A 26,671-nucleotide genomic window follows, 5' to 3' on the forward strand; every position below is an offset into this window, starting at 1 on the left:
ACGACCTAGTCTTACTCGAACTTCTCCTTTACAAAGTCATACATTTTAATATCCTTCTGCAGATTTTCATTTCTCGTATTAGGAATACTACCAAGTGACATAATCCAGTTATGCATTGCGCTAAAAACGGGTTGTATTTTAACGTTAGTTCTCGAAAGATCTTGCAGCTGCTACAGTCATGATACATTATACTGTTTTTCATCTTACGTCGAGTTTACTCTTTGGCTGGCGCTTTGCACATTTTCGAGCTATTGTCGATAAAATTCGACGACAAATCTGGCGAAGAGAAGGTTTAAAAAAGCAAGTAAAGAAAAGTTCAAATAAGAGAGAGAGAGAGAAATGGAAAATCGAAGCCGATCTAAAACTACGTAACAACGTCAATTGTCTTTTCAGCAAACACATCGAACTTGGACGATTTTGAAAAGCACCTCTTTACCTTTCTCAACGAGCACAGCCAGCCACTATCCCTTCTCTCTCCTTCTCCTCCTTCGTCTCTGTCTTTCTTTGCAAGAGCGAAACGTAATCATTTGCAATCTCGCGTAGAACCGCTTTGAAACTTCTACGAAGGAATTTATTAAAGTTTGACTAAGTCGCTTTACAAAGTTTCGCGGGAAAGGAGGGGGAGGGATAAACTAAAGGAGGAGAGAAGGAGAGAGAGAGAGAGAGAGAGAGAGAGAGAGAGAACAGACGAAAGACAGAGCGAAAGAGGAGAGAACTTACTTTCTCAAGGAAATAAAAGTTAATGGAGTTCTCTGCCATCCTTTTTTATTTTATCCTCTCTTCTTCTTCTTCTTCTTCTTCTTCTTCTTCTTCTTCTTCTTCTTATTCTTCCTTTTTTCTATCTTTCCTCGTTCATTCTTTTCCTGTCCAATTCGCGTGGCGGACCAAGTTTTCAAGAAAGTTATTATGTCTTAATTTAGCATTGGCTAGTTTCTCTCTCTCTCTCTCTCTCTCTCTCTCTCTTGGCGAGCGTTTATTTTGAAAAGCGACTGAGAGTAAAATAGTCAGCTTATCGTTTTTCGACTAACTTTCTCTACGTCGGGGAATTTTTAATTTCAAACTTCCAAAAAAGGTTTCGAACGGAAAAAAACATTTCGAAACAATTTTTAATTTAGAAAGTTTTATAGGTTTCACCCCTCCCTCACCCCTCTCCGCCTCCTCTTTCTCTCTTTCTCTCTCTCAATCGCTCTCAATTTTTCTTTTTCTCAACGTACGTCACGAGAGTTTATAATGCTTTTCAATTTTCTCGCCTTTGTGTGCGAGCGCACGAGGAAACTTGGAATTACCGCAAAGAGAGAGGGAGAGAAACTGTTTCCCCCGGCGACGTCGTCAAAACTTATTGAATAACCTTTTCGCGAGTAAATTACTTTGCATTATGCGGGAACTGCAATATACACGCGATATATCGCCAGTAATCTTTTCTTCTCTGGGCAAAGTTAAGCTCGCGCGATTAATCCAGCCTCCCTCCACAAGCGGAAACAAATAATTCTACTTTGACCAATGCACGGATCAATGTACCGCAAAGGACGAGTGAGATCGACGCTCAATCGATCGTCGCTAGGGAGAGAGAGAGAGAGAGAGGGAGAGAGAGAGAGGGAGAGAGAGAGAGAGGGTGAGAAGCGAAACGCGGGAGAGAACGAGCTAATTAATGCCATTAGCATAAACGCTTATCCACTTAGCTGTAATCGATGGATTGCCCGAAAATTAATTGTTCCAGCGAGTCCTCGTTAGCTATCCTCTCTCTCTCTCTCTCTCTCACTCTCTCTCTCTCTCTTGCGGATTCTTATCGCCGACTCTAACGTGGTTACAAACTCTAGATTTAACTTCCCTCTCTTTTTTTTATTCGACTCGCGCTCTCATCTCTCCGAAGAAACCCAGCGACAGATTTATTGCGAGAGACGCTTTTTACCTTAATTAGCTTGTAAACTCTGCTGCTGAAAAATGCCGATCTCTCTTAAGTAACTCGCGCGACTGGTTGAGTAAGGAAACGCGCCTGAATAAAGTGTAGTCGAATATGTATCTATTTCGCAGCCAAGACAATCGATCGGAATGTTACTCGGAGGAATGTCTGCCAAGGAAACAATCGCTAATTTTTAATTCGCCAGCACACGCACACACACACACACACTTACATACGTTCGAAAACTAATAATTCACTCGGCGATTGCAGGCATTCTCGCGATTGCCCAATGCACGTAACTAAAAGCCTGACAGGTTTTTGCCAAGACGATAATCTCGAGTAATGAAACAGCGAAAATCCTATTGGAAATACGCTGGCAAATAAATAATATCGAACAATTAGAAGTGCTCGAGGCATGAGGTGCTTATGCGCATTACACGCGATTTGGCGTTTTGAAATTTGCGTGAAAGGCTTATAACACTCGTGTCCTTGGCACACAACCGCTGCACGGACGATTATGTCAGCGGCAATTCTCGATTCGACGAGTCTAATTAGCGCTCATTGCGCGGATTAGTGTTGCAAAAAAATAAAAACAAAAAAGCTTTTATTCTTGTTTCGCTTTGACGGTAAGGAATAAAGTCACAAAATATTACCTATGAATTCGACGGAATTTTCGTACGGTTGCTATCGCTTGGCTACTCCAGTTAATTTTCAGCCGCGACAGATACAAATGTTTATTCAGGACAGTATCGACCGAGTGCCATTGCTAACGTTGCGGTATGCGTAGCAACCCGTTTAGTTTTTAATGTCCAGCTGACGTTCTCGCCTATGTATCTCGACCGTATTATCAAAAAAAAAAACTGTTTTCTACTCTCGACTAGTCGTCAATCATACTGTATAGATTTCCGACTAGGCCACATAATTAATCGCTCAAACTGGACTAATTTGATCTCTGACGAAGGCTCACATTTACGCAAGCGCCGCGTCTGTTAATAGCCAAAAAAAAGGCGGATCAAATTGCGCGCGACGACGACGACGACGACGACGACGAAAAAGCGCGCAGCGTTTAAGAGAAAAGGGAGAATAGCGAAACGAGCATTTAGCACCTAACCACTGACGTTGCCTCCCACGAATTTTCGCCAGCGCGCGCGCGCACACGTACGAAAAAAAGAGGAGAGAAAAAAGCGGAGAGATGCATTAGGTAGGAACGCTTGTTGTGTGTGCTCGCGGAATCGCCGATAATTAACTTCCTCGTTTAAACGACTCTGCTGGTGCTGCCGAACCCGAGAGAGAAAGAGAGAGAGAGAGAGAGAGAGAGAGAGAGAGAGAGAGAGAGAGAGAGAGAGAGAGAGAGAGAGAGAGAGAGAGAGAGAGGAAACAAACTAATTAAAGACGATTACACGGACGTAATGACGACTTTCCATTCGTATAATTACCTCCCTTTTTTACTATTCCCGCTATGGGGTGGAAAAACGCTCCGCCGTGCCTGTGTGAATGCAATTTCGTTTTTCCTTTTTTCACGTTTGACTCTGTATTCTACGAGGCTTAACTAGTAGTTTCGAAAACGCGCGTAAGCATTGCGAAAGACGATGACGTTTCTAATTAGCGAATTCGCTTTGTTGTCTCGTTTGCTCGCGATTTTTCGCGCGCTGAGAATTATGCAAACGCGAGCGCGTGCGACGCTCCCCGGTGAACCTGTTGAGAGCGACCGATCGGTGGATGGGTGGGGGGGGGGGGGGGGGGGGGGGGATCGTCGCGTACAAGCGGACCCGTCGACGTCGAATTGACTCGCGAAATGAAATCGAAACGAGGCGCGGGCAGGCCGCGCGTGCTTCCGACTAATCGCGCCATCGTGCGAGTTACTGCACGCGCGCCTGCTCAGTCAGAGCCAGGCACTGGGCGTCGTCCAGGCACTGGGAAATAAAGGAGCGAGCGTGCGGCCAACGCTGCCACAGTCGTCATCGAACAACGCGCTTCGGAATATCGAGACGATGCAGCGGAGCGTCGCGCACAGCCAAGAAGCAAAGAAATGCAGGGGAGAGAGAGACTTGCACGTTGGTTGAATGCTATCGCCAAACCTGTTTTTTTCGGGGTGGGGGAGCCGCCGCGTGCCATCCTGCGCCTGCCAGTCTGTCGAGCGCTCGCCGTATAAAGAAAATAACTTTTCGCTCGATCGAGCCCTCAAAATACAAGTCCCCGTGCGCGTAGAAAGAGAGATAGAGAAAATCTCTTGTTTCAGCTCAACAGATTTTCATTTTGGCGAGCAAGAGCTGGAAGGCGCGTGTTTTGCATTAACGTTTAGAAGACGAAACTGCGCGATATATGAATAATAACGTTTTCCGTCTGATGGGTTCCTGTCTACATTAGTAATTGACAGCGACGCGTGAATATTACATCAGCCCAAACGAGAGTTCAACGTTCGCCATTCTCTCTTCCCCTGAATAAATGATGAACACCTTGTGTCATTCCATTTATTGAACTCTTCAATGCTTAATTCTTCCGAGAGAGAGAGAGAGAGAGAGAGAGAGAGAATGCATTTGGAATTTCATATTCGACATTGTATTTTTATATCGCCGCATGAAAATTTATTCGACGCGCGAGGGAAAAGAACATCTAGTATGGAAAATGCGATTTTCCCTTCTGCACGACTGACAATCAAGTTGCCGCGTTGCATTATAACATTATATTCGTGCATTCAATGTATATCACTTTTAATTCTGTCCTTTTATTTTCGAAATGTATTCAATGTTATCTGCACCCCACGGCACGAAAATAAAACGACACTAATCGGCCATTTAAAGTACTACTTGTACTTATAGGCTTCTCGTGTCACTTGTCGCTTACGTTTCTTTTTTATTCTCAACGACCGGGAATTGCATTTAGAAATAAGCCGGGTTTGTGTATACGTGTGCGTGTAATGGGCAACAAGTCGCGCTCGCTCGCTTTCCTTCGTTTTTCTTCCGGCGTTCAAAGCCCGCGAGGCGCGCGCCAATCTAATCCTTCGCAAATGAACTCTGATTAATTTATCTAGTTGCGAGCGCGTTGCTGCAGCTCGCTGATTTATCTATCGTTCAACATATTTGACGTTCGTTATTTAAGACGATGTTTCTGCGCGTGAAAACTCGCATTATGCACTCGTTTGATCAACGCGCGCGCTCATTGCAAAAGCCAACCTTACGCGTTTATTTTTCGGGGTTACAATTGACTGATCATCCTTGACCGCGTAAACTTTCACGAACAGTCTTACTTTGTGCTCGGAGCAAGTGGACGTGTCTTACTTTGAGCGGACATGTTTTAACAAATCAACTACTTGCCTCTTGACAGTTCAATGTTAGTTAAGAATCTTCGCTTATTATATTCTGAAAACTCGATCAGCGAAAAAAAAAACTTTACTAAAAACGAAAATCCATTTGTTATTTCAAACACTTTCAATTTTCTCAATTACATCAATTAGTGCACTTTTTCTACTTCAATTTCCAGCTAAAAACCTCTTTTCCTTTGCATCCATTCGAAGAAAGAACTTTCTTTTGCTGCGCGCTAATCATCGGTAATGCAGACATACTAAACTTGCCTGCAAAACTGCTTCCATAAAAGAATCAGCTCAATTTTTATTTTCCACATCGCGCACAACCGAAGCACAGGTGCACGCACGCATCGAGCGTTTGTTTCTTTATTTTGGTCGTTTAATAATGTTACACTCATCGCGATAGAGCTTGAGTTACGTTTATGTTTCTCCCGCCGTATAATAAAATGTGTTTCGCGCGAGGAAAGAGCAAAGAAGACAAATAGCAGAGCGCATGGTTGAAAAGCTTGACTATACTTGTAAAATCTTTGGAAAATCGCGTGCATGTGTGCGTTCGTAGAGAGAGAGAGAAAGAGATAGAGAGCGGCAGGGGGGGGGGGGGATTTTCGCGCATGTATAGTGAGAGTGGGAGAGAGAACTGCCAGTCTAACGAGGCATAGTTAGTTCGCTCTTCCATAAATCAGGCGGACAGACGCGATTTATCTTAATTCCATCTACAAGCCTGCGTATATAGACGCGCGCGCGTGTAACTCCTTTGCCACCCCCGCTAATCTGCCGTTATCGCAGCTGTTTTCCCGTATCTGCGAGCGCATCTTCGCCACCCTCACTCCTCGAGCCTCTGCTCGGAAGACACTTTTTATCGACAACTGCGCGATCGTGAGAATTAACCGTGACGAGGTGCATTTTTCTTCCCGTTGCAATTTCTTTGCTCGATCGACAGTCGAAAAACGATTCTGTCGAGAGTACGTGTGAGTGTGTGTTGAATTTCGAGAGGAGTGAAATATCGTGGGTAACGATCGCTCGAGGGCCTCCCCCCCCCCTCACTCACGTTTTGCTTCGCGGGGTAGGGGCTATTGATCGTGATCCCGAGTGTATGTAACGAGCGAATAACGTTTTCTTTCTAAATGTGGAGATCGCGCTCGAACGTTTGGGCAACATTCGCGCTGTCCGTCGTCGTGATTTTTCGCGTGGCTTTGCTCGAGACATGGTCGTGTGCGAGTGGCGGAAAGCGCGGGGCGCGTCATGGCAAAGGCCATCGATCGCGCGCGCAATGAAAATCCGTCTCGTCCGAAATGCGCTCGAATTATATTTAAGCCGGGCGATTGATTTGGAAGGATAATGGATCCCGTGGAGGAGAGAGCGATGAAATTCCTCATCGATCGGGAGAGACTACGAATTAAGCATTCGACAGCCTATTCATTTCTCCTTTGTAACCAAGTGGAATTTTTTTTCTTTCTCTCTCTTTCCTCCTCTTCGTGATCTTTCGATCGTGATTTACGCTCGCGCGCGCGAAACTTTAAAACCGCCTTATGAAGTTGGCTATTAATCAGATATATAGGCGATTCGCTATTGGAAAACGAAATTCATTGCGTTCGCGCGCGCGCCTGTGTACGTGTACGTGTGTGTGTGTGTGTGTGTGCTTGAGCGAAAGAGGTGAATTATATATCGAGTATTTTAAATGTGTTTATGTTGCATTTGACGCGTGCACTTTGCTCGTAGACGTAAACTCGATCTTTTGACGGCTGTGTGTTTTCTTTTCTTTCGTGCGAGCAATTTGTTGTATATTTATCCTCTCGAACGAGATAAGATATATCTCTTGCGTTTTATGATATATTCATCGCGAGCGCGTGCTCGGACTCTCAATCTTTTTTAATTGCATTTTCTCGTATCTTTTTTTTTTCTTTTCTTTTTTCTTTTTCGGCGCGCAAATGAAACTCTTTTATTCTCTGGCGCACACACGCGCAGCGTGCGAGATAGAGGAAACATTTATAAATTGAAAGCTCGAGGAATTAAGCAAAAACACATTTCCTTGACCTCGTTCGTCTAATTGAAACTAACACAGTTCGCTCGATCTTCCCTCGGCGAAAATAGGAGGAGGAGCAAGCTTGCAAATAAATATCCCCGAAGCTGTAATTTCGCAAATTAATGCAGGAATCGGAGAGCCAGGGCAAATTATCTGTTTAGCTTGTAACGTTTGCTCGTGGCCTTATGGCAACGATTACGCAAAGTCTGTCTGCTCGCGAGGAGGGTTGTTGCTGTAAAGAGAAACTCTCTCATTTCACGCAACTTCAGCCATCCAATTTACCTTATATTTACGATTCAATTCAAAACTTTCCTTTTGTTCCTTCGCGCGCGCGCTTCATTTCTTCCTTTCCTTCTTTTTGCGAATCGCTTCTTTCCCGCGTGCCGGAGGAGAAAGAAAAACAAAAGAAAACGCGGGGAGACAAAGCTGTATGTGTGTGTGTGTGTGTGTGAGAGCGAGGAAATAAAGAGGATAAGAAGGAAGGAATTCGCTGTGTGCAGTGATTTAACGAGAATCGTTATGGTGCAATTTATTCCAAGTTTCTCGCGAAACGATTATGGCTGCTCGTTTCACCCTCCCCCTACTTTTGCCCCCTCCCCTCCCCCATTTCCACCATCTTCTATCTTTTTTAAAAATTCGCGATTCTTGTCTGTGCGTACGCGCAGCGCAACGTCTGTTTTAATGGAAATTCAGGTTTACGGCTTAGAATCGTCCCTCGCGAGATGACGATTCGATGTTCCAAATATTAATTTCTCGCGACGGATCCTCGAAGATCCCGTAATTAGTTGTCGGCGAGAAGTTTGCCGGGGGGGAGGGGGCAAGAGGAAAGGAAGTAGGGGTTATTTTTTTAAGAGCAACAATCTGTTAGTCTCATTCTAATTAGTGTGTTTTATGTTTGAAAGTTTTAATGGTGAAAGTTCTTGTTTATACTCGCTGGCTCCTCTTATCCTTTGATGTTTTACTTTAATTAGCCATCCTCCGAGTCGGTCGGATTTATAACGATTTAGGTTTTGCGCATGAATTTTTGCCGGCGGAGAGGAGAGGCGCGAATGTCCCGCGGAGAGTAGGACTCGGCGCTTCGGAAAAACAAGCGTGACTCGGCTCGATTTTCTCCGGCCGCGTCCCTCTCTCACGATTTATCTTATTCGATATTATTCGCCTAGGAAGGCGCTTCCCCGTGGCTGCTCGCGCGCATTGTTTATCGCTCGGCATGGAGAGGTCGTTTGTCTACTTCAGTTTTAATCAAGCGCCACTTCCGAGAGCGGCGCTGCCGCTTCATTATTGTTTTCTCGTTCGGCGACGGGAACGCACGGCGCGGCGCGCGAGGTCTTGCCATTCTAACGAGATCGAAAATAATAATATCCGCTCGACTCGGTCGACGCCGCCGATATAAATGCGGATGAAAACCAGGAGCAGATCTAACACGAGGGAATAATGGATCTGCAGAAAAGAAGCAGCTCATACCCGCATGTTGACATATTCATTACGGGAAGAAAGCACGCCAGCCAGTCAGTCGGTCTTGCCTTAATTACCCGTATACACAAAACAATGCGTATGCATCGCGGCGGAGCTCTTGCCTCGGTCATCCATCCATCCATCCATCCATCCAGCCATCCAGCCATCCAGCCATCGGCGTCTCTTTCTCATCCCCCCTGCTCTTATTATACGCCTTCTTCTTCTCTCGATGACGGTGGTCCGAGCCAGTCTCTCTCTTCCTTTACCGGTGGTCCCGCGAAAAACGACTAATCGAACGGCCGCGCTGACTTCATCAATTAATTGGCCCTCGCCAATCGTGTCCTCGCCGACTATCATAACATTGTCGTCGTTTAATTGACGTGTTCGGGCCCGTCGCTCCTTTTTTCTCTTTCTTCTTTTCTTTCCTTTCGCTTGCGGATGTCATGATGGATTGTGACGCCAAGACTCGTAATCTGCCAAACCGCGCTTCTTTTCTCTTTATTTGCCGTTCGCGCTGTAAATTTTTATGCGATTCCGAGTTGAACGAGACTTTTGAAGCTTGGCCAAGTTGCAGCGAGCAAATAAGATGTTTGCACAAAGGCTCCGGTTGTTTTCTCAATTGGCGGCAAACTTTCGTTCGAAGGCGTTTGTAACGCCGAGTAAAGAAGACCAACTTGAAAGAATCTCTCTCGACTTGCATTTCAAATTTTCTTCCTTTTCATTTTTTTTTATTGCTACCCATCTTCCTCCTCCCCTGCCCCGCAGCCGGAGTTCACTGACACGTTCTTAATCTCGAAAAGTGCATTCGAAATACGGAGTTTCGAGTTTTATAATTTTTAAATTCATTCGCAAAGCAGCTCTCTCGCGCAAGCTGCACGGCTCAGCGATCGAGAGCACTTGTACTTAATTTTACAAAGTGCAGAGAGAGAGAGCCAAAGTAAGAAGTTTGCAGACTCGAATATAATGACTTGTTTTGTGCGCGCGCGCGCGCGGCTCGAATGCACACTTGTTTGCTCGTTACTCGCGAACGGAAACAAGGAAATATTTTTCTTCAATTTCGCCGACGAGTGAACGAAAAGCCGGGCATTACGCAAAGCACGCCGCGAAAGCTCTCCTCTCTTTTCCAAAGTAATCCAAAGTATTAACAATGACGTGATAATACCGTTATAAAGGAAATGCCGGCAGATAGCGAGAGTTTGATGCGACTTTACGACGAGGAGCGGAGGTATAATAATATGACGTCTCTTACATGGTCGACTGTATAGCCAGAGAAATTATATTAAAAACGCTCCTCTCCGGAATATAAACGCCTATTGAAATATGAGAAAGGAGTTCTTGGTTAAAGCTTCGACGATTCAATAAAAAACCTCACGACACGTTCGTTAAGTTTTATCGAGTACCGCTGATAATAACTCACATGCCATAGCTTTCAAACGTGGCAGAATCATAGTCATCGGCAAACAATGCCGGCGTAACTTTATATTTGGAAGAAAAATCATGCTCGGCGTGTTTCGTTGCAAAATTACAGCGCAATCCATGCCAGTGGCTCCGACCTTTTAATTGCTTTTACGATGCCTTTGACTTCTAAGCGCTTTTAATCGCTTATTTCATGCTCGTTACGACTTGCCCGAGAGCTGTGCGCGTACATACGTATGTTTAAAAAGCATTTCACAACTAATTTCACCAAGACAATTATCCCTGCATTATCGTCGTCGTCGTCGTCGTCGTCGTCGTCGTCGTCGTCGTCGTCGTCGTCGTCGTCGTCGTCGTCGTCGTCGTCGAGCGCCTCGCGCAGACGGAATAGACGTTTATCTTGGCTAGTGGCATGCTTTTGACAAAACAACCAAATTGGCCGGAATACACGTTGCAACGTCTCTCGCCGTCGTTCGCAGAGAGAACATTAGTTTAAAAGTTCACGGAATACATTTCGCAGTTTCTAGCAGCGCCGTAACGTGAACACGTATGCGTGTGTATACGTGTACACACACACACACATACATAGACAGCAGTAGTTACCGTCGTCGAAATTCCGGCCAAGACATCGTAAATTCGTCATTGCGCAACTATAAAAGTTTTAACGAGCGCGATGAATCAGGATAAATCTTGCGCCCGCGCGCGAGGGAGCAGCATGGCGGCCGAAGAGAGAAAGGAGAAACGAAAATGAAGAAGAATAGAAAATGACGCTTGAAACAGAGAAGCGAGACGAGAGCCCCTGCTATAATTGCACTTTTCGAAGCTTCCGTATGAAAGCCCGCTCATCCTTCGACCGGGACCACTTCGAAGCTTTCTTCCAGAAGTCTTTCTCGCGCGATCAAACATCAAACGCGCGAGTACAAACGACATTAGCCGAGCTTCAAATGCCTCTCGTTTTCTCCGAGGAATCCAGAAGCTAAGAGGATCAACAGGCCGAAGGACATATTTGTAGAAGGTTCATTTTCTGAGATTGCGCTAGAAACGACGTCGATTTGCGCGGATAATGAAGTCGCACGATACCGTTACAGGTCAAAACGGTAAAACACGTCGACCGGCAGAGACAGCGAGATGTGGACAAGAGATGCAATCTGCCACACGAGCTAAGCATAATGGACTTTTTACGGCCTGATGAAAAATCTGATTACATGCCATTACGATTTGCAGACACAAAATGTGCCTTTCATTGCAATTATAAAAATACTGCAACGTCGAGGCATCAAAATATTCTGTAGCACAGTGAAAGTTCATCTAACGCACAGCGAGACAGAAAAAAATTTGAATTCCACTCTTAATTGCCGACGAGAGAGATCACCGTCTACAATTATTCGAAAGAAATTAGAAAGTTTATCCAAGTTCCTTTAGTTCTTTGCGAAAAGCGCATAATTATACAACGAAAAGAAAAACAGAAAAACCGTCTCTCAATATTTCGTTTTACGCAACTCGCGCGCGCACACTTTTTTTCGCTGAAAGAGTAATCGCAATATATCAGTCGAGACGAGCAAATATTAATTCTGAAAGCCGTCTCCTCGCACGGAGTTATAAACGAAACTGCGAGTGCAGTATAAACAGATCCGGAATTTTTTTTTATCTCGCGAGTGAATTACGAGCGATGCGTCAAATAACTCGTTTGAAAAAACCAACATTGTATCTTCCAAAAGGGAAATCGAAGAGCGCGACGAAACAAAAAAAAAAGAAAAAGAAAAAGAAAAAGAAAGACTGGTTTTGAAAGCACTAGCGCAAAACGACGATTTACTTACAAGATAGGTTTCGCGCTATAATAGCAGCACGCACCACCTCCCACCGTCGCATCATTGTGTCTCGTTGCCGAGATAGCAGACGACAATTCGCCCGGCACCACTTTCATTGAAAAGTTGATCGACTATCGCTTTTTGTTTCCCTCTGAATCTATCGATCGTCGCGCGTTCATTATTATTATTTTTTTGCCGACGACAGATTCAATAAGCCGACACGTCGGCCTTTGTAAATTTCATAAAGATGCTACTATTGCGCGAGGGGTGCGTAGAGTGGAATTTACGAAGGGGGACAATTTAAATACTTATGTAAATAGACTCTTACATTAGCGGCGGATTCTACTTTCTCGTTTCATAAGTTGCTCCGCGAAAGAAGTACAGCCATGCCTAATCCTCCGAAAATCCGACGCGAACGCGGGAAAAAAATCGTTTTCGAATCGTCCTCGCGCGCACTTTTCACTTGTAGATGGCGACGAATCGATATTGTACTTGCAGCGAACCCACGACTCGACGAATTGAAAGGAGACTCGATGCGCCGAGTGACGAAACGCTCGATTAAATGCATATTAATCCCGTCGCGTGGCGGCAGACGCTGCAGCCCCAACTTCACTTTCTATGGGCGCGAGAGTGATCTGCAAAAGGCGATTATTACGCAATGGTTCGCCTTATAATGCATCGTCGAGAATGAGCTAAAGTTATTCGATCGAGTTAGTACATCAATAAACTTGAATTATTGGTTTCGCGCGCGGCGGAGACGTCAAAGTTCGAAAGCTCCGTGTAGATTTCTCGCGCGCGCGGGCGCAGTTTCTGGAAGTAACGTCGTCGTCGTCCAAGCGCGTGAAATCGATTTTCCCAAGTTTTCACACGGAAAGACGCACGATGAAAAACAAGAAAACGCACGCGAGTATATCATCACCTCAACGGGCAACAATTGTTTCGCAATGCCCCGAGTTATCCGCGTGCGTTTTCTCGTCTCGATATTTTTCGAAAGGTCGGCTAATTCGGCGATACATTGCTATTCGGATGAAGAGAGAGAGAGAGAGAGAGAGAGAGAGAGAGAGAGGAGAGAGAGAGAGAGAGAGAGAGAGAGAGAGTTGCAAGGTGTACACTCGGGCGTTGCTGTAAGGCTGGTAGCAAGTAGTCTAGGTTTAATGCCGAGTACACGCAGCTATGTATGGCGTACAGAATGAAGAATACACGCTGTATATCTCCTTTATGGCAACCATTAACATATTTTTTGCCGTTCGCATTACCATACAATAGTAGTGAAAATATTATAAATTATGCTCGTAAATCAAAGGGAAGGGAGTCACAAGAGAGAGGAAGAGAGAGAGAGAGAGAGAGAGAGAGAGAGAGAGAGAGAGAGAGAGAGAGAGAGAGAGAGAGAGGAGAGGAAAAAGTCTACAGGAGGAGATTTTGCCTTGCAGCCTCGCGACTCTCTTTTTTTGCATCCCTCGTGTATGTGCGCGGGTCTTTTGTACTGAAATCCGACAACATCGCCAACTACGAGTTCTCCGCTCGCGGAATAATGGCGTACATACAGTCTCTTTCTCTTTTTTTTCGTACTATTGCGGGGAATTGATAACTTCTTTCAAAATGGATAAACCTGTTCCGATGGAATTGGATTTTATTTTCATTTTCGTCCTTTTTTCTTTTCTTTTTTTTTTCAATTTCGATGCTGTGCCATTTGAGTTATTAGCTGTTTGACGAAAGTCATTTCTATGCAAATTAGTTTTTCAGTCGATCAAATTATCGGAGACGAGGGTTTTTGCAGCACCGAGAGAATGGTTATAACAAAATGTATTATCGTTAGAATAAAATTTACAACAAAACCTATTAGTAGTTGGATACGCTCGAGTCATTGTAAAATTTATTAAACTTTAATCAATTTCTGCCATGGCCACAATCATTTTCATATATAACGATATTGAAAATTTCATTATGATAAATAATAAAAATACTGATGCTTAATAATTATTAAATAACGCGATAACATATCTGAGAATACCTAGTAAAAATTATTATGATTTACGCAATGAACGTCGTAGAATAAATATTTGATTCTTATATAAGAAAATGCTAGTCTGAACCATGCATGTAAAAATGCGACTAACAGGTGAACTACATATAATAGGTTAACTTACGAACTCATAAATAGATAAGATGCGCCATATATAGGTAGTGACAGTAATGTATTAATGAATTGTATGAGCCCTACTTCAAAGAAGAATTTCCATATTAATGTGACCTTTGACAATAATTCAAATCGAATATAACATTTTAATTTATTTTCCCGAAGTAGTAAAAAATGCTATGTGCATAGTAAAATTTACCGAGCTAATCACCTACATTCTATTTATGGTAGTAGTTACTATGGGTTCCAGTAAATTTTACTATTTTACATAGTAAAACTTCCAGCATTAAAATTTTACTACGTTAGATAGCAATTTTTATTAGTCAGAGTATATCCCACGATTACTATATTTCATAGTAATTTTTAGTACGATTGGAGGCAAATTTTATAATATCAATACTCTTAGAGTGAATTTGATTTAATGAGGAAGGGAATGTTATATCATAAACTAAGGTAACACAATTGCACGTCAAAGTACCTTACTACAAAAATAATCGAATCAACTGTCCCTTTATCGCAATCTCGTACTTTGAGTACTTAGTAAATAAGCAACAGGCAGACACAAGTAAGACAGTACAAAGTAAAAGAGAAAACAAAGCAGACGAAAGTTCCGAAGCGAAATATCATCATAAACTCCGATAACACTTTCATATTCTTTCCTGTGCCTGTGCTCAATCTAAAGTTTTTCAAAGATAAATATTTCCTGTGATACTTGCTGTGTATCCGCCAAGGAAAAAAGAACAAGCATTCGATTCTACCTGTCCGAGAATACATAACATACGTTCCTGAAACTGTCGTAAAATAAACAGTTGGACGAATAAAAAAAACGTAGATGAAACTTTTGCGGGAATAATCGTTTTTTTTGCATAATCATCAGTTGCTCGCGTGTAATTAAATTTCGCAACACACAAAGAGACAAGTGGTTGTCTTTCGACGAATTAATGATAAAAAATAATGGCCGCGTCACGCGTGCCCCTCATAGCGAATTTAAACTTTATACGTTCTCAGGAGCACAAGAGAGAGAGAGAGAGAGAGAGAGAGAGAGAGAAAGAGAGGAAAGGAGGGGGGGCTGTAAAATGAAATTTCATTTATTTCCTCGACAACGACGTCCCTAGAATGGAGGGAATTCTTTCGCTTCCACCTCAATTTACACAATAATATAATGGCCCATTGTTTTGCTTCCTTCATAGACAAAAGGAGAGAACTCTTCAATGAATGAAAATAATAAGAATGATAAAATATAAAGCGCACGAAGAAGAAAAAGGGGGGAACAGCGTTGCAATGTTTTTAACATAAACTTTATATACTCGATCATCGAACACGAAATCGTCCGATTTATGATGTCAAGAGTTGTGCAATCATTAATTTGTTTATGATATCAATATTGCCGAGGCTATAAATTGATATTAATGCTTTCGATAATGTATACGTGAGACGACCGATGAATGTGTAAATTGCAAACACGCGCAATTAGAATTTTTACGGCCACGTTTATCACGCAATCCCACATACAAAATAAAATGCCATATAGTCGTAAAAAAAGCTGCTGAATAGAATAATAGACAGTAGGACGCAATTAAAAAAATAAAAGAACTTCATTACGAAAGTATTCTGGAACGAAGAAAGAGTAAAAAACAATACGCGAGCTGTAAGCTGATTACATTATTCGAAATGCATTCGCTAGCATGTAATAATTCATGCAGAAATATTTTAATTCGCGCAAATGAATTACGAAAAGGAAAAAAGCGAAAGAGAGAACCTGAGGAAATCCCTTTATCCATTCGAACGAAAACGATTTACAAAAATAATTACTCTTGGCGCGGAATCCCATAAATCGGAGCGTGGAAAATTAATTTTTGCCTCCTTTACCACGCGTCAAACAATAAAATCGCTTTCATCGCATAAATCAGGATATATCTCGTTGAACTTTCCGATGAGTGTATAAAAAGTTTCTCTCGTTACTTCCGGTCTACCCAAAAGAAGGAGGTGGAAGGAGAAACACAGTACGAGAGAGAGAGAGAGAGAGAGAGAGAGGGAGATTGGAATCGCTTGCGAAAGTGAAAATTCAAATTCAAACCGGATAGCTCTCTTTGTTTCCCCCTTCCCCGTGTGTTTAATCGCAGCCAATTAACGCCGCTGAGAAGATGAAATAAAATTGTAACCTTAACGGAGTTATTCGAAAAGGTTGTCGAACTCGCGACGATGCCAGCGTCCTATTTGTTTACCCTCGCGTATATATGTGCGCGAATGTTCAAATGCGCGTTTTATCTCTTTTGTAATGTGTTCGTTCACACGCCCTACGTACACCGCGCTCGCGTACAATTACATCCAATTAAAGTCGCGCTTTTTCAAATTATGGAAAAACGCAGAGCGCTAGTTTCGCCAAGTCTTTCAATTAATCGTGCCACAAGTATACAAACTCCCTGTTTATTGAGAGTTTTGCGTTCTAATGGCACGACAATTTTTACACCACGAGCCGAGTGACATTCAATTCGCGTGAATATTTTTGAATAATCGCAGCTTTCAAATTTTAATGCCAAAGTTTTTTTCCGGCTCCCCTCCCCCCTTGATGGAAGGGAAAATATATTCGCGGTTTAAATTGAAGCTGACTGGCTTGGTAACGATTTTTTGCTGTCACCAGCAGGAGAAACTTTTACAGAACGTAAATTAAGAAGAGGGTGGAAAAGTTTGCCTTTTAAATATTTGCTCAGCTTTGGAATTGATAGATACATTCGAACAGTCGATTGAGAGGAAATAGAAAAATTGAAAGGATCTCCATTCATTTATTTTTCTTCACGCATCTTTTTCACGCATTCCCAGAATCATGAGTAGTAAATTTAAAAAGTTTACGACAATTTTAGGCTAATTGGAAAAAATCCTATGAAACATTTCATTTATTATTTTGACGCAGGTGGTGGCGTCTTCCTAATGTTCGTCGCTCGTCTTTATCGCGATCAAATTTCATAGCAGTTATTGAGACATCGATGATCTTAAATCAGTCTTATTTTGGAAGTCGGTTAAATAATGTTGGAGTATCAGTGGGCTTTAATCTCTCAACATGAATCTCGTGTTGTTTTGTTCGATTTTTATGGCTTGCCTTCATGCAAGCTTACAGCAAAATACTTTTATTTCTTTTAAAGGTGCAATGTCCAATGGTGGATATTGATCAGTTAAAAGATTACCCATACATGTTGACGATCTTATCTTACATTTTATATGATGCATGGATCATAAATAATCGTAAAAAACACAAAAGCTTTACTAGTACTATTATGCATTTTACATTATATGAAATTCTATACAAAATATCTCTGTTAATATTTCAACTGAAACAACAGATCTAACATTTTTTCTATTTCGAATTACATTCTTATAGTTTTTATAAAGCAGCTATTCTTTACAAATATTGGCTAATACCAGCTGCTCATTACGTTGGGCACGTTAAAAGTATTCAAATTAATGCTCCGCATTCGATCGCAGTTAATACTATATTCGCATGTCCTATTCAATTATTGAAATATAACATTTATTATTATGAGATGGAATTTGTTTGTTGCAGAGAACCAGCACTGACCAGTCAAGTTCGCTTAGGAAGTAGTGCAACGTTAAACAATGGGCATTGACATGGAGAAAATATTTGTCCATGGTACACTTATTCAAAGTTTGCATGGGGTAATGACATCGCTTTAGTCACGATAGTGATACAATGAAAATTATATTACGTATAATTCGAACATATTTACAATATTTCTGACTTTTTCAATTAGCTTGAGACTCCTATTGAGTTTAACCAGTATTAACAGCCAATCCAAATTGGCTAAACAACTACCTAAAATTGGTGAAGAACATAAGTATACTTGGATTTGGTGATTATCATATAAACGAATTTTAATTGGTATTTAAGTAAGTATTAGTTAATGTATTATCGAGTAATGTATTTTACTGATAGGAAAACCTTCTTATAATAAATAATATTATTATTGACTTGTGTATTGTTCCAGCAGGGCATTTTACGATACAGTTTAAGAGTAACTTGTGCACTAGTCGTGCACGACAAAGATTGCTTCGACAGTTTTGAGTCCAAAAATTCGACAAACATAATTTATTTAGGTGCCAAAAATATACATCTTTGTTTTGGAGACTAGGGTGACCCAAAGGTACACAATAGTAAATTGATCGATATAATTTCTTAAGAATGCGAGTATACAAAACCACTCGTTTTGATAAAAGTGATAAACTATTATGACTGGATTTTGCAGATAATAAGTATTCAATATATATCATAATGTACACTTCAACGAAACTAAAGTTACCAATGAGTAAACAATCATTTCATTATATTTCGAAATTAATTTCAGACGTGTAAATAATAAATCAACTATTTTGTCTTGCTTGTAACATTTCAATAAAAAGCAAATAAACATTTCACATTATTTTTAACTTTAATTTAAATGATAAGGTCTTATTTATCTTTATGCGATTCTATCGCGTCTATGCAGAGCAGTTATCATTTTCAATTGAGTCATCCTTCTTTTCAAAACAGTCTTATCCGTGTAGACTCGTAGTTAATGTTAGCATATCAGCAGTCTTTAGTCGTTCGATATGAAGTTCACACTATTTTACTCGATTTTAGGAACATTTTTCCATGACTCGTGGTAGTTGTTTAACAAATCAACTTTTTTAAAGCTTCATACAGGTCTAAAATGTTACATGTATTTTCTTTACCAGATGCAATGTATAATGGTGAATATCGGACAGTAAAGGATTATCCATATATGGTTAGAATCTCATTTGAGATAATGCTAAATTATAATAAATGCTTATTATAAAAATACATATTTATGCTATTTAATAATTATTGATTGATATCACGTGAAAATATATACGATCATAATTAATAACACGATTTTATTTTCCAACTAAACCACTAGGTCCAACTTAATTACGATTCATATGGCGAGCCAGGTCTAGCATGCAGCGCAGCCATTATTTCCGATTCTTGGGTAATAGCAGCTGCTCATTGCGCTCAGTAAGTTGCAATATCACGAGTATTCAAATCAATGCCAACGACGGTTGGAAGGTTGATAATACATTTGTGTGATGTCATGAAGATAAAGCTTTCTTTCCAATATAAAACTCGTCAATGTAGAATAAAAGTAATTATTGAAGGTTCGAACGGGTATTGACAGCTCAAGTCCGCATCGGAAGTAGTACAACAGCATATAATGGGATTTCAATTGACATAGAAAAATTTGTCATTCATGGTGATTACTACCCGGATTTTGCATGGGATAACGACATTGCCTTAATCAAGGTACTGATGATACGAGAACCATAGATTTACGTATCGTTAGAACCGTAAGGTAAAGGTATACCTTTTTATTCATTCCCTTGAACCTTCTGAATCAGCTGAAAAATCCAATCGCTTTCAACGAATACATACAACCAATACAAATTGCTAGAGAGCCGCCGGCAATTGGTGACGATATAAGCGTACTTGGCTTTGGTTATCATCACGTAAGCGAATTTTTCATTTAATCCGAGATGTTTCAATTATAATATTCAATTTCTTGTTTTATTTTTCTAATCAAAGAAAACATTATGAATACTTTAAAGATAAATCACATTGATAGCATTTATTATTTTTTAGCATCTTGAAATTGGATCGGGTTTAAGAGCAGCTCATACTTCAATCATTGAAGATAAAGCTTGCTTTGAAAGTTACGAATCGAGATACACAAAAAACATGATCTGTACAAGCATCAAAAGTATAGATCTTTGTTATGGTGATTCGGGTGGTCCAGCAGTACACAATGGTAAATTAATCGGCATTATTTCTCAAGGATGCGAGTATACAAAGCCGAATGCTTTGACAAAAGTGGCAAACTATTTGGAGTGGATTTTGCAAATAACGGGAATTCAATATACAAATTAGTAACTGCATTCTTCGAAGTAAAATTACCAATAAGCGCAAAATTATGTGATTCGTTAAGATACTGAAATAAATATGATTAATAAAAATAATTTATTCCTTTATTAACGACAATGTGTTCCTAATATAAAACTTTTATTTAATTTTATAATGAAATCTTATAATTTTATACAAGTAAAAAATATCTAGGAGCTCGTTATTTTTTCATTTCTTGTAAAAGATGTCGTTTTACTTATTTCTCATACGTACTAATCGATATCAGTAATCAGCAACGGTCAATATTACATTGAGATATCATTTTTATAGTCTAATCTGACTTACTCTGAAAGTCACTTATTGTTAGTTAATGTTGGCACATCAAGAATATTCAGGCCTTCAATATGATTTATATATTGTTTTTATCTATTCTGGCAACTTGTTTTCGCGTGTTAATTGGTAAGTTTTTCAGTAATCTGTCAATTTACATGTAAAATTAAAAAAGAGATTATTTTTTAAGATGCAATGTACAATAGTGAATATCGGTCAGGTAAGAATCTTATACTCTAATTCACATAATTAAATAATGAAGCGTAATAACAACTTATTATAAAAAAATATACATGTTGTGATCGTAATTTTATTGTAAAATTTTATTTTATTTTCTAACGGAAATAATAGATCCAACTAATTATGATTTTTATTGCAAGTCATCCTACTAAAATTAGGTAACATCAGCGGCTCACTAAGTTCGATAATTATCGGCAATGTATTATACGTATTTAAATAAATATGAATTACGCAATATAAATTGTTTCTGTATTTGTGAGAACGTAATTTATTTGATACATTAGTACAAATTATACTTGATTGTAGAAGATTGACGTGACTATTCGAAATTAGAATTTGACTCGAACGTAATTGCAACAGAAAATGGCATTTTAATTAACATAAAGAAATTTTTGGTATATAATCATTCTGCTCAAACCACTTTACTTATATAAGAATGATATTTTCTTAATCAAAGTATTGTATATAATAAATAAAAATTATATTCGACCAAATTTAACTATAATTATAGTAATTTTTGCACTTATAATTTTTACATTAGCCGAAGACTCCAATCAAGTTTAACAAGTACAAACAGATATTTCAAATCAGTAAACAATCGCCAAAAATTGATGGTAACATAGCGTAAGTACATTTTTTAATATAAGACTAATGCTTACAGGTCTATCTCTGCAGCATTCCACATAAACGTCGTCCTTGAAGTAATAAGAACAACAACAATAACAATTAAAATAACTACTTTGAAGAAACATGACACTACTAAAAATATATTTTTTTATCGTTTTAGCATGGTTTCTGTAGAGATAATTTGAAAGAAACTCAAATTGCAGTTATCGAAGAAAAAGCTTGCTTTCGAAGTTACGAAGTCGATGTATTAAAAAAAAAATGATCTGCACAAGTGTGGAAAATATATATTTTTGTTATAGTGATTCATGTGGTTCAGCGGTACACAATGGTAAATTAATCGGCATCATTTCTCAAGGATGCGAGTATACAAAGCCAAATGTTTTGACAAAAGGGGCAAACTATTGCGGGCAGATTCTGCAAACAATGGGAGTTCACTATATAGATTCATAAGTATTTAAACGAGATTAAGTGTTTAATCATTTGAACTTCCTAAACAATCGAAATAAATAACAGTAATAATATAAAAATATTCTTTTATTAATATTATTCTTGTAGCTCCCTGTATGTCGATGACAAAAGATTTCTCCACAAAACGAATATGGCACTCAGAGTCAGAAAAATCAGTGATAAATTACCGCACACACGAAAGATTCGTAGCCAACAAAAGAAACTGATAGTCTCTTTGTCCAAAAAGAGCATTTCCACAACGATTGGCGACCATGAAAAGTTCACACATCAGCTGGCACATCGCGAAAATATTAATCCAAAAGAAAGGAAGCGAAAAAAAACAAAAACATTTTGCCGTATCCCTTTCAAACGTAAATGTGAAAGAGAGAGAGAGAGAGAGAGAGAGACGAGAAGAGAGAAGAGTATAAATAGGCACGGCTGCACAACTTAAAAGCGCGCGGAATTCGCAGATGTAAATCCCAATCGAGGGGTGAGCCAAGAACAAACTAATATAGCAGAGCACCCCTCAAAAAATTCTAAAAGCATCGACAGATGCCAGGGCTCTCGCGAGAGTAATGCTCGCAATTTCTCTCCCTCTCTCTCTCTCTCTCTCTTCGTTCTTTCAATTCCATCTTTTATCCAATGACAGCGCTCATTCATCCAACTCTCAATAACATATATATAGTTTCTTTTTTTCAACAGAGAGGGCAATAACGTTGATAGCCGGAAAGAGCGTGGAATTCAAATTATCGACGAGAAGAGAAAAAAACTGATATTCCAGCTGCAACTCTACTCCCTTGAATCTACCTCGTCCTGTTTGCGTACACGTCCATGGAAGATGCAATTTTTGTCGCGCCGCGCGCGTGTGCGCATTCATCGCAATGTGGAAATAGTGCCGAAGGGCTAGGCGAGGCTTATTATGCTGTTACGTTTTTTTTTCTTTTTCCTTTGCTCGTTCTGCGTGTGCGTCTGCTGGGGACGGTGCAACAGCGGCGGGAGAGTTTATATTAGCCGTCGCGGTGAGATGATGTTTTGATGCGGCTGTCGGCGGTTCAAGCCTTGAACGAAATATTGTAAACCCAACGAGACTTACTGATTCATCTCTCGGTGGATTTCTTCATCCCTTCTTTGCCGGTTTGTTGCTCTGAACTTTGACGCTAGCGTTACGTAAAGAGCGCAGCATTTGCGTTTGCAAAGTGCAGCCCGGAATTTTTCGCATCGCAATCAATCCTTTTTTATAGTTACGAGGTAATTGATGTATAAAGCAACAGCGGCTGCACATTTCAAGAAGTGAAACTTTTTACTCAAAGGAATAATTTCAATTGGCGGCGTACTTCAACGATAGCAAGTTTAATATTCATGGAATAATTTAAATCACCATTCGTAGCAAGGTGTTTCTTCAAAGGGATAACGTTATATCAGCTGTTGCAGAAGAGAAGGAAAAAGTGCATTATAATCAAGCCCATCAAGCTGACGTCAAGTTCATTATTCACTGGTGCGACTGACGTACGGACACTTTCTCGCATTATTCACTTTCCTCTCTCTCTCTCTCTCTCTCTCTCTCTCTCTCTCTCTCTCTCTCTCTCTCTCGGTGTCCGATTATTAATACCCTCCGTGTATATTATAGTCGATCGTGCAACGTAATACTGGAGAGAGAAAGAGAGAGAGAGAGAGAGAGAGAGAGAGAGGCAGCTGCCAAAGTAGGCCACGTGCTCGGCGAGAACCTGCGCGATTTCGTTCCCCTGTTGATTTTAGCCGCACTGTATGAGTTCTCAAACCTGTTACATTGTGCTATTCATCGGTTTTAGTATGTAGCTATACGTCGATTACGCAATCGAGAATTCAATTTGGAAGCAAATAATTGGAGTGTGGAATGCATAAGATGATTGGTCGCCACTGCGCGCGCTCCGCCCAAGTTGTGTTCATTTTCCTTCATATAAATACTGAATTAGTCCAATTGCAGTGGCGGACTGTTTGCTCTAGTTTCGGCAAGTACGTTAAATTACTTTTGAAGAGCGCTACATTGATCATCATCTTCCGACTGAGCCGCGCGCGCGCGCGCGCGCGTGCCGCCTTGTCGCCCAGCCAACCTCGCGCTCGCTGAAAATTCGCCACCCGAGGAAAGCAATCTGCCCGGATCGACTGCTGCTGCTGCGCTTGCGCCTGCTGGATCGTGATTTTAATAATGCGACCTCGTATGGCGGCCCACGTGCGCACACGTGGCTCCTTCGCGGCGGAAGAAAGCAACGATATTGAGCGCGCGCCGCGGAACAGGCAATGATCGTCATCCAACGTTTGCGCAACCGCGAGGATCATCCAGGCCTGTGCTCTCATTACGTATTTACCGTCTCGCGTGTGGCTGGGCGATTGTGTCATCGCAAAAGCAAACTCCTGTCTTTCGCGTTGCGCTGAGAGACCAGAGAAAGCTTTGACTACGAAATTGCATTTTCGAATCGGAAGAGAGAGAGAGAGAGAGAGAGAGAGAGAGAGAGAGAGAGAGAGAGAGATCTTCGGAGCACGCGCTAAACTCGTGAACTCGATCGAGACGGACTTGATCCTTAGCTTCGGCAAAGAAAATTTGGTGCCCTCTTCATTTTGCGTTTGTCTGTCGTGGGCGTGAGGTCGCTACAAAACCGAAATAATAATAATAATCAGTCGTCGCCGCTCGCTGGAAAAGTTGACGATTAAAAACACAAAATTAAACTCGTCGCGAGTGAATCACAATGGCGCAATTAACCGAAAGAGAGAGAGAGAGAGAGAGAGAGTGTGAGAGAGAGAGATGTATGCATAAAAGCTGGCAGCGTCGTTGGAACTGCTAAGTTAATTTAGGTTATTAACCGATCGTGAAAAGCGCCTACGATGCGCTTTACACGTCAACAGCCTAGCAGTGTGTGTGCGCGGGAGAGGATATACGACGACGTTGAATTGGGTCAAGTGAGAATAGATCAAGTTAAAACCGTTAAAACGAACGCTTGTTTTGTCTCTCGGCGAGTAGTAACTAGTACTAACCAGCGACCGAATGATCCGACTTTTCCAACGCATGCACACGACTTATCGACAGGCAATTTCATTGAAGCGTCTCTTGATTTTTTTTGTTTTAGAGTTTGACGAGAAGTGCACTCATGCGCTTCTCTTTTTCCATGAAACTTTGAAATAAATAATTAGCTCGTGACTCACGAATTGCCTTCGATCCTTTATAATGGCTACGTATTATATAGCCACGAGTTACGGAAACTTTAATTTCGATTGTAAGTCACGTTTGATTGCACTATTCAATACATTTTAACTGCGCTCTTTCTTTTTTCCAAGAAAGCTGCGCTGTTACCTCATTTTTGCGCGAATGTCTTTTCAACACAGACGCAACTGACAAATCAGCGACGAAAATCGTTGGCAGTATACGTATCCTCGTTTTCAAACTCCTGAGAAAGTCAAACTTCGCTAACGGTATTTCCAGTTATTGCTGCTGAATATACATGCAAACAATGAGTGTATTCGGAACGTTCGCGTATTTAACTTTCTTAACACTCGGATTATATCTTCCTCGACTGACGCATTACGACTTCCTTTGCAAAAAGCCAACTCCAAGACGGAAAGTTTCTCAAGATTAAAAAAAACAATAAAGAGCCACGGAAAACGAGTTGTTTTAAAATACATTCTGTTTGTACAGTAAATCAACGCGTTAGCCAATACAAACCATCGATGCGTAAAACGTCACTTTCGATGTATTCCATATACACGCATTCGATGTGCAAACATAAATCGCGACACGAATGAATTTGAATTTTGCGCATGGCGTTCCCTTCATTGGTGAATCAATAAACAGAAAATAATTCATATAAACGCGTGCATGCAAAATGAAATTTATCGCATGTAAACTCAAGTAAATTTCATAATGATGCAAACAAGAAAAACAACTCTCCGAGACAAATTAATGAAAAATGTTTGTATCAACTACCCCTCCCGCCCCTCTTTCTCTCTCGCCGTGTGTGCTAATTATAAACAAATAAAGTTTCTCGGAAAAAAATGTCGACCTGCGAAAAACCAGTTCTATTTGCCAAGAGATAAAAAAGGCGGTTGGGAAAACAACAGGGATTGATCGAGCCTTAATGAGCTCACATTTGTACACATCTCGAAAGCTAATCGACGTATTTTCTTTCCTCGACAAATAATCCTCAATTTAATTGTTGGTACACGTAGATTTGTTGATCTTTGAGATTGAAAACTAAAAAAATAGAAAAAAATGCCTGCCGAGCCGAGAAAGTCGCAAGAAATCAGAATTGTAAAGCAGGTAAAAAGGACATGTGCAAAAGCTAATGAAGTACGTTCTCAATTAAAAAAAAGAGAGGAGATAGATGTATACATGAAACGCTTATTGGCACACGTGACGGACACACGTGCGTGTGCACGCCAGGTCCAAAAACCCGTTGGGACCTATACGTAGTCTCATTGATTTTCATTCAACTCTCGAGTGAGCTCTCTTTCACGTTTTTTCCCCCCGTATCTTTTCTTTTATGATTGCAACGAAAAAATAAACTACTCGCAGCAATTAGAGTATTGCTTCGTCGATGTCGAGCAAGCGATTCGCTTTAGTTCTATATTTAAAAATCTGGACAAAGCGGCTCATTTAATTTGCCGTGCTTCGACATATTTCAATTGCGCGCTAAACGAAAATCATCGATCGACTGGTTTCGCTATACTTTTCCCTACGACAAGCAATATAATTGCCTTTCCGCTCCAATAATTGTAATAACAAAAAGAAGCAAAGTTTGATACTCTGTGGGATGATTCGAAAGGACGCCACTGAAAAACGAGAGAATCGATCATACGAATTTCCGAACGTCGAACTGCATCAAAGCATCTTTATCTTCGGATCAGATCCAATCTCCTGGCAATATTGACCATATAGCCAGCAGCGCACGTCAAAAGTTTCGCCCCACCTCTTGTTCGTCCCGCTCCCCCCCCCCCCCCCTTTTTTTCTCGTCGTATATAGAGGTTTCGTTTTCCTTCCCCTTTCTCAAACGACCATTACACATTGCATTTTCTGTTTGGCCTGTCGCAACGCTAATAGCAATCCCGATA

At 40.8% G+C, this 26,671-nt stretch overlaps 1 protein-coding gene and 1 long non-coding RNA gene across 5 annotated transcripts in view; one reads left to right on the forward strand and one right to left on the reverse strand.

The window, feature by feature from the left end:
• LOC131667753 (TOX high mobility group box family member 3-like) overlaps window positions 1-26,671 on the reverse strand; it is a 177,614-nt gene that overhangs the window by 96,869 nt on the left and 54,074 nt on the right. The gene's annotated exons all lie outside the window — the stretch shown is intronic.
• On the forward strand, window positions 18,768-20,009 carry LOC131667754 (uncharacterized). Its single transcript, XR_009302216.1, has 4 exons — window positions 18,768-18,818; window positions 18,972-19,069; window positions 19,210-19,557; window positions 19,691-20,009. It is a non-coding gene; the product is annotated as an uncharacterized LOC131667754 (long non-coding RNA).

The sequence above is a fragment of the Phymastichus coffea genome, unplaced genomic scaffold (assembly GCF_024137745.1).
Source record: "Phymastichus coffea isolate CEN01 unplaced genomic scaffold, Cenicafe_Pcof_1.1 PCOF00070, whole genome shotgun sequence".
NCBI lineage: Eukaryota > Metazoa > Arthropoda > Insecta > Hymenoptera > Eulophidae > Phymastichus > Phymastichus coffea.